Source organism: Aricia agestis, chromosome 4, assembly GCF_905147365.1.
Source record: "Aricia agestis chromosome 4, ilAriAges1.1, whole genome shotgun sequence".
Classification (NCBI taxonomy): Eukaryota; Metazoa; Arthropoda; class Insecta; order Lepidoptera; family Lycaenidae; genus Aricia; species Aricia agestis.
Window position 1 is genome coordinate 6,522,051 of NC_056409.1, and position 15,334 is coordinate 6,537,384.

The following is a 15,334-nucleotide window of genomic DNA, read 5'->3' on the forward strand; positions in this document are numbered from 1 at the left end:
TTGATTTTTATAGATAAAAGTACTAGATAATATATTTAGTAGGGACGTCAACATGATCCAGGGGGGAGGCAGCTGAACCCCCCTGCCCCCCCCTCGGTACGCCTATGGTAAAGGGTAGGGGATTGGGCCTCCGGTAAACTCACTTACTCGGCGAAACACAGCGGAAGCGCTGTTTCACGCCGGTTTTCTGTGAGGACGTGGTATTTCTCCGGTCGAGCCAGCCCATTCGTGCCGAAGCATGGCTCTCCCACGTCAAAAATTTTTACCTTCCAAGTAACAAAATTTTGTGACATTAAGGCCCATTTGGTTTCGAAAATTGAAGTGGTAATGGTAATATACAGGGAGTGTATGTATTCCCTATATAGAGTATGATGTGATAGTAGCAGCGCTAAAAGAGCAACTTTTTTAAACTTTTGTATGAGAAAGTGCATGACGCTGGGGTGCTGGCCCATACAAATCACAAATTTTGCTCTATCAGCGCTGCTACCTTCGTAGTGAACTCTATACAAGGAACAATATGACATACCCTAAAGTACTATCACTTAGTTTTGTTACACCTTGTAAAAAAAGACGTGTGGGTAAAGCTATCTCTTAGCATTTTTTATCAAGTTAAGCAATTATAATTAGCACGTATAGTATACACGTATAGTATACATAGTCCAGTAGCACGCACGCAAACACCGTGCCGGAGTCTGCCGAACTGAAACGACGTTAGACGATGCACGGTAACACCGCACTGACCGGCACAGCGGTGCGGATACGTCAGAGGTGTGTTAGGTTTGTTTCCGTTACGGCATTTTCTTGACTCAAGCGAAGATTCGCGCCCGCGATAAAAGATATGCATAGCTTGAAACTCTTATAATTAAATGGTAAGTAGAGGCAATAAAATGAGGTAAGTGAAGGAAACAAAATACCTACACAAACTTTAATTCAGTGTACTGAATAATGTGAAGTATATTTACATTCCATATGAATGCATATTTGTTCAAGACGAATCAACATTTTGCCACTTTAATGCCGTATTTCATACAACGAAGATATCATTTTCTTGCCAAGGAATAAAATGCTTTATTTTCAGGGTAAAAGATTGGTTTTCGCTGAAACTTTGTGGAACTAGTTGTTAGGTTTGCAAACTAAATTGCATGTTTTGTCATATGTGCTCGATGTTTGAATGGTTCCTCTTGAGATACTTACATTGTTCCGTCGGGATTCTATCATCTTGGCGCTTTCGAAACTCTTAAAAATATAATGGTCTCCTCGTCTGGAATCTGCGGATTATAACGAGACGTGTCATAAGAGTTAATGGAACGAAAATCAGTTGTCGTTGCTTTTAAGCACCTAAGAAGAATTTTGTTCAAGTAGTTTTTATAGAATAGATTTTATGACGAATTGGAAAATGAATATGTACGAGAAATGTGATACATTATATTAGTTTTATAGCGCATACCAATAAATATAATTATTTAAAATATGTCTATAATCAGATATTATATTTATTATTTTTTGATTTCCTACTCCTATTTCGGCATAGTGTGTTTACTGTTTAGACATTTACTTAATAATAAATAAATCACCTGCATTTTCTTAATACTTGTTTTTGTTCATCATTCGTCGTAACCATTATGAAAATAAAACAAATAGTACACGGCAATTTGTAAAATTTAATCTGTCATAATTATTTGAACGGCTGACGTTGATTGATATTGTTATCAGGTCTTGGTGTTTGTTCAAATTATGCTATTTATTGTGAAGTTATGATTGAGCGTTATTTTAATGCAAATAAAATAAATTATTATTGAAGATCCATTTAATGGTTGTTTGAAATTATAATTTATTGCTGTTCCTGTCTCGTAGTCTAAATCGAAATGTATTTAAACAGGCCCCTATAGACCTACAATAATATCGAACAATATCACGTATTGCGTAGTATTATTGACCGTCTAGGATTGATAATAATAAACATTGCTCGCCTTCAATCTAATTGTATTATTGACCGTCTAGGATTGATAATAATAAACATTGCTCGCCTTTAATCGAATTGTATTATTGACCGTCTAGGATTGATAATAATAAACATTGCTCGCCTTCAATCTAATTGTATTATTGACCGTCTAGAATTGATAATAATAAACATTGCCCGCCTTCAATCTAATTATCAAACAAACTATAAGATTTTTGCAAAGTTTTTAGATATTAACGCTCGTCATAACCAAGATAAAAGGGTTTGGGCGGATTTCAGTGTTGTAACGAAAAAAGTGTTACACGAACTTATTGTGCGTATTTAATTTTTGGAAAAATTATGAACCAAAAAAAACTCCAAAAATGTGTAAAATAGACCTAAATTTTTTGCTCAATTTATTAAGAATTTATTGAAGTAAGAGCTAAAAATTTAAATGCATCGACAAATAAAGGCTTTTTCTAGCGTTTGAAATATATTTCAACTTAATATTAAACGCCAGAAAAAAATTGGGTGCTACATATCTCACGTACATACTAAAGTCGCATGCTGCAACCTATGTTTGGAAAATGCTTACCTGAATACAAAAAAAAACAGTTCTTAACCTAATTTGTCTTTTTTTTCCTTTAAGTAGGTATATTTTAGCGAATATTATAATTAATGAATTAAAAATAAAAAATATATTCTGTTTTAACCTAACCAAAAGAAGTAAAATGCAGATTTTCTTCGAAATATACGTGAAAAGTTTAAGCTACATTTTCGGAAAAGTAAATGTAAAAGCTAAAAAAATTTACGCATTAACAAATAGAAGGCTTTGTCAAGCCTAAGAAATAATTTTAAACTATTTAAAACCAAAAAAAATAGGAACGCCATTTATCAGGTACTTACTACTGATATGAGGCACACAACAAACTTATTCGGAGGTATGCTCATCTAGATACAAAAATATTAATTTTGAAATCTAAATTATATATTGTTTCCACTTATTTTCTTTTCTTGGAATATAAGCAATCAAAAAAATTATAATATATTTTATTATTTTGCTACATAACTGAACTGAAAGAAATGCAGGTTTTCTTCAAAATTTTAACATTTATGATATAAAAATCAAAAGCACAACTTTTCAATAGGTAAACTTTTTTATTTATGTTATCAGCTACACAATCCTTTTTTTCTTTTCAATTTTCATCCACTATTACAGAAATCGGAGGTTTGCAAGATTTTTACGCTTTAGGAACTCCACTAAATGTTTTTGATAATGTACCATCAGATATTATTATTATGAAATGGGCAGTTTCCGGTCCAACTTATATGGTTGTGTTATGTTAAGTAAAAGGTTGTGATATTATGTTTAAGCTTGACCGCTGTAAAGTCGACCCTCGTAGCATACTCGTAGCATACATTTAGTATGCTACGAGTATGCTACAAGGGTCGACTTTACAGCGGTCAAGCTATAGCGGGCCTTGACATAATCCTACTAAATTGCGTAAACTGAACACAATCTGCCTACAGTCAATTTCTCTGAACTTTGTCCAACAATAACTTAGTTACTATCCAAAACTTTATATAAAACGTAATTTGTATGGAAATTTTGACTGGGCCCGTGGTAACCATAATATTATTCTATTAATAGGCCTCTGCATTTCAAAACCATTAACTACGAAGGCACTGTTGTGATTAATTATCGTGATAAGATCCAACACTTCAGCGACCAAATTACTTTCATCACGATATTCCAAAAGTAAAGGAGTTTACTAAACATTCATTGATTAACTACCCTCACCAAATTGCCACGTTTCAGGATACGACTGCTAGTTGTCAAAGATAGAGGCAGTATGGTCTTGTTATTGAAAAACCAGTACCGTTAAAACACTGTTTTAGGCATTTGTAGGTTTCTAAAATACACCCCAACGACTACGCACTTAGTGTCTAAACATATTAGGCCGAAGTTACGCGGCGTAAATTACGCATGATTACGTCAACGCATACAATATACGGACGGAACGCGACGGAATAGTGTCATCGGTAATTTAAAATACTTTGCGGACGTAATCATGCGGAATATACGCCGCGTAACTTCGGCCTAGTGTGTTTAGACACTTAGTCATAATATGTTTATAAAGAGTAGTACCTTATACAGGATGTTACAAACTGAGAGATAATACTTATTGTGTCGTGTGTATTATGTGTTCCTTATATAGAGTTCGCTGTGAAAGTGGCAGAAGTACGGGCAAGTGCACGAGCATCATGAACTTTCCCGTACAAAGGTGAAAGAAAAGTTACTCTTTCAGCGCTGCTACTGCACAGTGAACAGTGAACTCTGTATAGAGGACGCATACAACACCCTAAAGCAGGGGTCACCAAAATTGGACCCCGAACGAAACTTACTGGTGAACCCTGCCTAAGGTATTATCATTTAGTTTTGTAACATCCTGTATTACAATCTATTTTAATTTTGATTCTAAGCGTTCATACAAAATGCGTAAATTACGAAACCAAAAGAATCCCTCTGCTTCATAACTGATTATAAATATATACTGTAATACTTATAGTAAAACAGGGGGTGATATGTAGAGTCAATAAAAAAACTAAATAAAATAAGAAAATTATGATGAAAACGACAACAGCAATAATAAAATATTATTACCATACATTTTATTACAATACTCGCAAACCGCCCACAAAATATTTCATAATCATATTTCCATTTCATTACGTATGTAATAGAAGAGAACTTCATTTGAATTTTCGTCACAGGAATTCGTAATATATACTTGTAATAACAAACAATCTATGACAATTATAACGTTATGCTATGGTCATGCTTTAGAAAATTATTACAATATTTCTCTTCTTATAACATAAAATTCTCGTGTCGCATTGTATGTTGTTGTAACAACCACCTCCAAAATTTTGTATGTTTTTCCTGTAACTCTGGCAATCGATCGATATCTATTTTTCTTATTTATTTTATTGTCATTAATACAACAATCCATACTTACTTAATATTATAAATGCGAAAGTGTGTCTGTCTGTCTGTCCGTCTGTCTGTTTGCTGTCTGTTACCTCTTCACGCCCAAACCGCTGAACTGATTTTGCTGAAATTTGGTATGGAGATACTTTGAGCCCCGGGAAAGGACATAGGATACTTTTTATCCCGGAAAATGTACGGTTTCCGCGCGATTAACGAGTTTTGGCGCAACGGAGTAGCGGGCGTCATCTAGTTATTATATAAATATTACTTGATACTTGAAACAATGTAAGGATCGTCCTACAACGCTTAAATGGTTAAACAATATCCTTTTATTCCTCGTACGTTAAATCATTGGGAATATAAAAGATCTACAGCAAACCCACAATTGCTCATTATCTATGGACGCATTTAATTTGCGTAATCAAAACACAACCGAACCATAATCATGGTCTACGTCAGCGGTCAGCAACCAGTGGTTCCAGATAAAACTGAAAGTGTGTTCTTCTGTCTATATGTTATCTCTTCAGGCTAAAACCGCTGAACCAATTTTGATGAAATTTGGTATGGAGATACTTTGAGTTTTGGGGAAGGATTATTCATTTATCCTGAAAAATGTACGGTTACCGCGTGATAAACGAATTCCTGCGCAATGGAGTTGCAGGCATCAAATAGTACCTAATAATACTTGATTTTATATTATAAGTGCAAGAGCATTGTCTGTATGTTGCTTTTTTAAACCTAAAGTTAATTTGAATTTTTATGGGATGACTAGCTGTCCCGGAAAACGTTTCTTTGCCATATAAAGTATTTCGGCCGTATTATTTTATTGAAGTGACTAAATAAGTATGTCACCATAGCAACGTCCATCGCTATCCCGTCGAACAAACAATGGTCGCCGTCAGTCTCGAGTTGTAATAATTTACTATTATTTATTCAACAAATGCACTTATCAATATAAAAAGTACCCAGTAGCCGATTCTTAGACCCACTGAATATGCATATAAAATTTGGTTAAAATCAGTAAAGCCGTTTCGGAGGAGTACGCGGCCTTACACTATGACACGAGCATTTTATATATAATAAGATAATATCGATTACGCCCATATTAAACTTTTAAGAATATTACAAATTATACGGTCCGCATTTTATTTTGCCATCTTGCGGCCCTTGCCTATCAAAATGTTGCCAACTACTGGTCTGCCTTATTGAAACCGATGCATTTCCATTATTGAAACCAAAATGGTTTATGTTGATCTCGGATAATGCATTCGGATCGTAGTCCCGTTTTTATTACTTCAATATTATAGGTCTACCAGAATCTGATGGCAAAAAGTGAGAAATGACTCTAGCAATACCGGGGTAATTGGAATAGAACATTATCCTTTTTTTCCTTATAGCGGCTACAATACTTACTGTATTAAAAATCGAATTATGCAGTCTAAAAATTCTTCTCCTATTGATTAAAAGTTTTCCTGTCACAGTTATCCTTTTAATAGGTAAAATGATCTGCTCTATTCAAAGTAAATAACAGTAACTTGTTGATTCGTCCTAAGTTACAGTATTTCATTACCAAACCTCTATTATATAAATTACTAGACGTTCCGCGCGGCTTCGCCCGCGTAAATTAGAAATTTCACAGACAAATTAGACCACAAAAAATTGCCTATATCCTTCACGTTGTCTATTTCTTATTTGTGCCAAATAACAGAAAAATTGCTCCAGTAGTTCGTGACTCGTGAGATAAGCCCTTTCAAATAATTTCCTCCAGTTTTTTCTACATTTTTCTCTATTTCTTCGCTTCTATTAGTCTTAGCGTGATAAAATATAGCCTATAGCCTTCCTCGATAAATGGGCTATCTAACACTGATAGAATTTTTTAAATCGGACCAGTAGTTCCTGAGATTAGTGCGTTCAAACAAACAAACAAACAAACTCTTCCGCTTTATAATATTAGTATAGATAGGTATACAATTCATGTATAAATCACACATTCAAAAGCAATAAAGCATACATCAATTAATATTACTTTTGAATTATAAAAATAGGTGCAAAAATTACTTAATTAAATATTACATTTGAATAATAAAAATAGGTGCAATAATTACTTAAATAAATATTACTTTTGAATAATAAATATAGGTGCAATAAAATCTTTAATAAATATTACTTTTAAATAATAAAAATAGATGCAATAAATAATTAAATAAATATTACTTACTTTTGAATAATAAAAATGGGTGCAATAATAATTACTTAACCCTCAAGTAAAATCGTGATTTTTTGTTATATAACTAACATCGTGGGGTAAAATTTTACTGTTGTAATGAAATAAACAGAAAAAATGTAAACTACTTTTCTGCAACAAAAATGTTGCAAAATTTTCTCCAAAAAAAAAAAAATTTTTCCACACATTAGAAACATTAAATCCTATGTAATTCTTTTATTATTCATACTTTTATCTCTTTCCAGCTCCGTTTCAGTGTCAGTTTCATGATTTCTGGCGTGTGTTAAGGTCTTACGGTGCGTCTTCTAAATAGCACTAAAATTGGCTATGGAATCCCATAAGTCTTGTTTTCCTTCAAAAATTCGTCTTCTAGAATGTTATCAACTAATTTGTTGGATAAAAAAAATACTCATATTATTTATATAAATATAGACAAACCTTAGTTAAGTATATAAGTATAGACAAAACGAATTTTTAGGATAGTAAAAAAAACTACATACGTATTGAATATCGTAATTCGTGGGGTAAAAACTTACTCCATAGGTCAAACGGATGTCTTTTCGCCTACTACGAGTCCACTACCCTTTAAAATGTGCGCTATACTGAGAATACTTAAAAGGCATTAAATGAACTTCCAATTGAAAAAATATTATTGCAGTTTTTATGCGACTGGGGTAAAAATTTCCCCCACGATGTTACTTAAGGGTTAAATATTACGTAATATGAGTTATGAATAATAAAAATAGGTGCAACAAATAACAATTGCGTTGCGATTTGTAGCTCAACCCGTCATGCGCGCGCGGAGTCCGCGGCAGTACCGCGTAGGCCGCACAGGGAGCGCTACGCGGCGCTACGGTGCGAAGTGTTGTGATCGTGATCGTTGTTGATTCAATCAATCGAGGTCAGTGAACTTTTATGCATGATTTTTTGGTAATTTTTGTTTTGATTAAGTTGTGTTGTTAAAAATGTTTTTTTAAATATTATTTGGTAAGAGATTTCATGAAAAAAGTTTCGCGTAAGTATATGTTGATGACTTGTTATTAAATTAAATATTTTATTGTATTTTATTTTAAATTAAATAAATTTTGTACCGTTTTTTTAACTACTTTAATTCGGTTGTAGTATTATCATTATGTATGTTATTTCTGGTAAGTAACTATTAACAAAGATCTTTCGAACATAAGTTGCTCAATAAACAAGAAAACTTTAATTCCATAAATTCAATATTTGAGCTTATCCTGCGTCATGTCGGGGGTATAAAATTTTGAATGTCGGTTGTAAATAGTTTATTTGTCTGAATGTGGGTGCGCGGGAGGTAAAATTAGTTCTGAAACTGCGGAAATAAAAATCTATACTTCTATACTAATATTATAAATGCGAAAATATCTCTGTCTCGCTTTCACGCCGAAACTACAGAACCGATTGTAATGAAATTTTGTACACAGATAGTCTAAAGCCTGAGAAAGGACATAGGCTTCTTTTTAACTGGAAAAAAAGGTTGTAAATAATTAGTTCTGAAACTGCGGAAATAAAAATATTAAATATGCTACAGCGTGTTCCTTTTCGAATAAAGACGATATTGATAGTTTTGTCCAATACTGTCTTGTAATTGCTATTTATTGAAATTACAAATATAATAAGCTGTTTGATTTTTTTTTCTTGAATAGCCATTTTTTATTGCTAACTATTATTATAAGTAAAAACAAAAATATAATTTTTAATAATAATAAAATTTTGGTCGACGAAAACAAGTTAATATGAAGGGTACCTAATATAATATAATTATTATTTTAACTTTTGTTAGCGACTCCGCCCCGTGATTAAAACTTTCCCGTATAAAATATTTAAACGTCTGTATGATAATCTAAAGCATAAACTTCTACAATACTATTTCATTGTTATTTTTAACAAAAACTACCTTCCAACATGGAAGGCCTCCATACAAAATAAGGACATTCCCTTTTTTACACACCGTCAAATATGGTGTGTGAAAAAGCTCTACGAAAATTAAATATTACAAAGACGGTTTTCCAAAAATAGACACTATTTAATATTGAATCATTTAGAACCTGTTTTTATTGTTCTGTGTTTAGAACTACACCTCAATTATATTATACGTGGGAGAGCCATGCTTCGGCACGAATGGGCCGGCTTGACCGGAGAAATACCACGTTATCACAGAAAAGCGGCGTGAAACAGCGCTTGCGCTGTGTTTCGCCGAGTGAGTGAGTTTACCGAAGGCCCAATTCCCCTCCCTATCCTCCCCTATTCCCTTCCCTTCCCATCCCTACCGTCCCCTATTCCCTCTTAAAAGGCCGCCAACGCACCTGCAGCTCTTCTGATGCTGCGAGTGTCCATGGGCGAAGGAAGTTGCTTTCCATCAGGTGACCCGTATGCTCGTTTCTTTCATAAAAAAAAATATTTGCTTACTTATTTTTCTATGTTTAACAGTAAACAAAATAAACGCTAAATCAAAGTTGAACTGTATCGAATTGGTTTCGATTTTGAAGAATTAAAGTGAATGATAGCAAAACTTGACAAGAGTTGGATGGACTAGACAATTACAACTTAGAAACTGGGGAGAAATACTTTTGGCTGTAGTTAAATAACGTCCGTGTTTTGTTTTGTTTTAAAAATGTTTTTGTAACAATTTGTAAGATTTGATTTTGTCAAATAATTTAAGAAATTATTGGTTCATAGCTTACGACCGTTCTCAATATTTGATCTATCTTTGGTTTTGCCCTACTAGAGATAGGAATAGCTCACATTAGACATTAGAGACATATATTTTATGTCAATAGTGAGCTATTCCTGTCTCTAGTAGGGCAAAACCAGAGATAGATCAAATATTGGGAACGGCCGTTGTTTAACGGCCGTTCCCAATATTTGATCTATCTACTGATTATCTCTAGTAGGTATCTCGTTTAACAGTTTTCAGTTTTGGTTCTAGAAAATAACAATATGGATTCATGAATAAAATTGCAGTATAAGAATCAATGCTGAAATTATTTTAAAATTTTATTTTATTTTAGATTCATACTTTTTATTTCATATTGTATTAAAAATGAGAGAAGAAACAATATGACCTTTCACAATTAAACCCTTCATTGAAGAACGTCAAAAAGTGAACCAATAGGGAATAATATTACGTAGAGGTCAGAGCAGAGGGCACTACTATTTTTTCAAACGGGCTTTGGCCCACCACACATTCCCACCACTGTATCTCCTGTGTCGTCAAGAACGACAGCGGTACCCAACCACGAAAACCCTTTGATATGATCTCAGGGAGCCCGAGGGACATGCTAAACTGTCTTGGGACCCGCAACGAAATTAATCAGATGAAAATAGGAGGAGTAGGAACAGGGCATTACTAGTACAATATATAGAAAATATAATCTAAAATATAAAAAGAAGTTCCTTCTTAACGCTATAACTCCAGAACGCACTAACCGATTTCCACGGTTTTGCATTCGTTGGAAAGGTCTCAGGTTCCGTGAGGTCTATAGAAAAAAAAAAATAGAAAAAAACTTCAAGAGAAAAGCAGGAAAACAGGGAAAATCATTTAATGCCAAAACAACATTTGCCGGGACAGCTAGTAGGCTATATATTTTATACCCGTGCGAAGGCGGGGTGGGTCACTAGACTTCTAATATATAAAAATAAGTCGGGTTTTCCTTCCTGACACTATAACTCCAGAACGCACGAACTGATTTCCACGGTTTTGCATTCGTTGGAAAGGTCTCGGGCTCCGTGAGAGGAAAAAAAACTGAAAAAACTTCAAGAGAAGAGCAGGAAAACGGGGAAAATAATTTTATGGCAAAACACGTTTGCCGGAACAGCTAGTTTATTATGACCAAAATCCGACATCATGCACACGTCATAACAAAATATTAAAAGAAACGTTGTTAAAATATGTGGAACAAAATTTATTGTTTACTGTTAATGCTGGTGCTGGTCTCTAGAGTGAAAATATTGAGGTAACATGCCATAAAATTAACAAGTAGTTCAACCCTGTTAGATAAACAGCTTAGCGGGTCCCGTACCCTTTGGGTACGGAACCCTAAAAACCTAACAAATCGCGTACCTATTAGCGTACAAAAATTTCAAGTCAGTGTAGAAGGTCATAAATCTGATAAGCGTATCGCTTAATTCTGATTCTTAAGAAATCACGCTTTCCTCGAAGAAATATAAATTGCAGTTCGTGCTGAAATCTTATCTTTATCTTTAATGGCATAACGTAAGTTCTGCTTGACTTCCAAGTTTTTGATGATAGTTATCAGATAAAACTATGGTGGTAGCATAAAACGTTGTTTTTAACAACGGGACTATTTCAGAAAAGTCTAATAACTTTATTCGACTTTTCTGAAATAGTCCCGTAATAAATAGCCCCTTCATTGTACCTACTTAGGTACAACGAAGGAACAACTTCCGCTGAAACTATTTTACCATATTTGTTCTTTAGGTACCTACAACAAGAAGTATAACTTTTTACTAGCTATTTATTCTATGTTTGAGATAAACTTAAGGAATAAAAACTTTTTCTCCCTCTTATAATAAGTTGCAAAGTATAAGTACTTACCTTATACGAAGTGGGAGGGACGGCCGGAGTCACGAAGCTCTTTTTCCCAAACGCTGCTGCTGCATACAAAATAGTACAGAAAATAGACATCACACATCATACCACACAGATTCTGACCGGTCACGGCGGATTCGCCTTCTACTTGAACAGATTCAAGCTGAAGGAGGATCCGTCCTGCCTGTGTCAGCCAGGAGTAGAGGAGACGGTTCCTCACCTGCTACTCGAGTGCCCAATTTTTGCTAGCAATATATATGATATTGAGCAGAAATTGGGCACATCGATAACGGGTGAGAACCTGTCATCCATCCTGGGAGGTAAAAAGCGGGATATCTTCCTGGCTTTTTGCAGGATAATCGTGGGTGTAGTAAATAAGCGTAACGGTAGTATTTTCTATGAAAATAACAATAATTAGGTTCTAATTTTAAGCTGTGATATTAGGATAGTCTCTGTACTTTTGGTTTTATATTTGTGCCGTTGTGTTATTATTTGACAATTTAATTGTATTTTATTTTAATAAAATCATTTATTGTATTTTTTTTATTTTAATTGGTATTTTAATTTAGTGTTAATTACATTGTATAATATTTTATATATTGGATATCATAAATTTTGTACAAAGTATAATATTGAACATAATTGTTACAAAGGAAAAAAAAAATTTTTACATCAAAGGCTGATTAGACAAATTGTTTGTATTTATAGACAAATAGAAAATAAATAGCCCTAATAATGTTAGGGGGACGAAATAAAAAAAAGTACTTACCTTTTTTCCTTGTCATTCGTGTTAGAAGAGTTGATTGACAGACTAACAGATAACTTTATCGTTTATATAATATACTTAATATACATCTTGAAGCTTCTATGTATTCTTAAGAATCTAGTAAACAAAATCATTCTTATAATAATTATTCGTTTAATGATTTTCTCCAAGTTGTAAGAGTTTTTACAGTACATCATAAAAAAGTTGTTTAACTGCGTAACATTTTTGTATTGAGTACGTGCTCGTAATAAAAGTCTTTATAAATTAATCGTAACATTGTTTATAGTGAAACATTTTTATTATTATTAAATTGAGTTTGTTATTGTACCGTAAATGGAATTCGTTGCGAAATTATTTGCTACGCCGGACGTGAATCAGTGAAATTGTAATGTTCCTTTTGTAAAGATTATATTTCTATTTTTTTGTAACATGGTGACTCTCTCTCCAGTTACCAGTGTTTTACAGGTTGGTTCACGAAGAATTATTGCACCCATCCCACTAATGACACATTACCAGCAAAATCAGTTAGCAAACGGCGAATTTATCGGCGTACAAACATAAAAAAAATATTATTATACACACGGTCGAACTGAGCAATGTCCTGCTTTAAGATCAGGTACACATTGGGCGTTTTAAAGCGCGCGTTAGGCGTTTAACGCGCGCTTGCACATTGTGTACGCTTCAATAGAATCCCCGATCCCGGGTTCTCAAAACGCGCGTTAGCAAAGCACGCGCCTAACGCGCGCTTCAAAACGCCCAATCTGTACCTGCACTTATATTAGTCACTCAAAAATATAACACCTTAGATGACGCCAGCAACTCCGTTGCGCCAAAATTAGTTTACGCGGGAACTATTTCCAGGGTAAAAAGTAACCTACTCCTTATTTCTGTCTACTCTGCTAATATTATGTTGCCTGACGCCTACGAATAATAAAAACTAAGAGTAACTGTGTCATAAAATTTGTCCACGAGTCTACAAAATGTATCCACATTTTGTAGACTCGTGGACAGAAAATGATGATAATGTGTAGAAAATGATGTACCGAATACATGCATTAAGTATCCACTTAATGCATGTATTCGGTACATCATTTTGTGTAAATATAGAAGTGACAATTAAATATGTCAACGGCTTTATTTCGTCAATTTGAGTGTTAGTGTTTCGTTGCTATTGCCATATTTTAGTGTGCGAAAATGAACCAAATACAAAACAGTTGAAGTATGGGTAAGTTACATTTCCTTAGTTTTTATTATTCGTAGCCTGACGCTAAGAGTGGGTTGCACCAGAGGCGTGGTTAAAGTTAAAGTTATGGTCAAAGTTATGGTTATAGTTAGGGCTAACTTTAACTTTAACCTTAACTTTGACCACAGAATTTGACAGATGACAGCTGGTCCGACAAGGCTTTAAATAAAACGTGGGCGGGGCGCTGCTGGTAAAGGAGAACTGTCAAAAATGGCGTTTTTGTATCATGACAGCGTTAGTTCCTTTTTTCGCCACGTGCATCTAAAGCCTTGTCGAGCTCAAGGTTATGGTTAAATATGGCGTCTTGATGGCGTCCATTTTTAACTCTAACCAAAGATTTGACATTTTGCATTGTAGTTAAAGTTGTAGTTAAAGTTACAGTTATAGTTAAAGTAAGTTGGTGCAACCCACTCTAAATGACGCCCGCGATTCCGTTGCGCCAAAATTCGTTTATCGCACGGGTACCGTACTTATTACGGGATAAAAAGTATCCTATGTCCTTTCCCGGGACTCAAAGTATCGCCATACCAAATTAAAAAAAAAAAATTGGTTCAGTGGTTTGTACGTGAAAAGGTTATAATTATAAGCAGATGGACTTCGCATTTATAATATACTAGTAGGATTATGTCAATTCGAATGTGTGCACTATTTTTCATTCATATGTGATACTTTTCAAACTCATAACATCCAGCTGAACCAATTAACATTGAACTTGGTTTAGAGATACCTTCATGAAATCCATACTAATATATATTTTTATAAATGCGAAAGTGTGTCTGTCTGTCTGTTACCTCTTCACGACCAAACCACTGAACTGATTTTGATGAATTGTAGTTAAAGTAAAAGTTACAGTTAAGTAAGTTGGTGCAACCCAACCTAAGTATATTTGACTTGATGACGTCACGAGCTTGTCATATTCTGGGCGGACCTAATAAATGAGTACTAGCGTGAGCGAGTCGCGTGTGTGCTGAAATAATGGAAGTGCCGTCCCACAGTTTTAATTATAGACTTTTGTTCTTTGAATACGGAAGTTTCGGAGATCTTTGTAGACGCATTGCGGTTATGGGCATAAAGGATATTGCATAACAAGTACTACAGAGATACAGCTGTATCGTGCTTATGGTTTTTATTTGTGGACTACTTTTTTATTTTAGAATAAATCTGTATTTTTCAATGTGAAAGCGTGCTGCTAGCATGTATATATAATGAAACGAGGAAGTAATACTTTTTTTTAATATATAAAGAGGAATGTAAAGTCTAAAAGAAATTAAAAGCCACGTTTTTACCCGAATCTAAAAAATAAAAGAGATTTCTGATAATAAATCTAACGTCAGTCACATTCTGTGGGTCAATGGTATTTTCTGAACAATGGTGTTCTTTACAATCCCATACATATTATATACAATACCCATGACCTCAGCATGACTCAGCTATGACGTCACTTGTCTGCGAAAAATCCAGTACATTTTTTTCCTAGAGCTTTGTGATAGATTTTGTATTAACGTTTCTTCATGTGAGTTGTGTTTTCAAAGAAATAGGCTTGATTATTAACTATAACCAATTTGTAACGATTATTATTATATTAAGGGAGGAAAAA

At 34.0% G+C, this 15,334-nt stretch overlaps 1 protein-coding gene across 1 annotated transcript in view; it reads left to right on the forward strand.

Annotated features, from left to right (window-relative positions):
• Window positions 1-7,987: 7,987 nt before the first annotated feature.
• LOC121726388 (head-specific guanylate cyclase) overlaps window positions 7,988-15,334 on the forward strand; it is a 107,509-nt gene continuing 100,162 nt past the window's right edge. The window contains exon 1 of the mRNA XM_042113733.1: window positions 7,988-8,056. The gene's annotated coding sequence lies outside the window, so the exon portion shown is untranslated. The remainder of the gene's footprint in view (window positions 8,057-15,334) is intronic.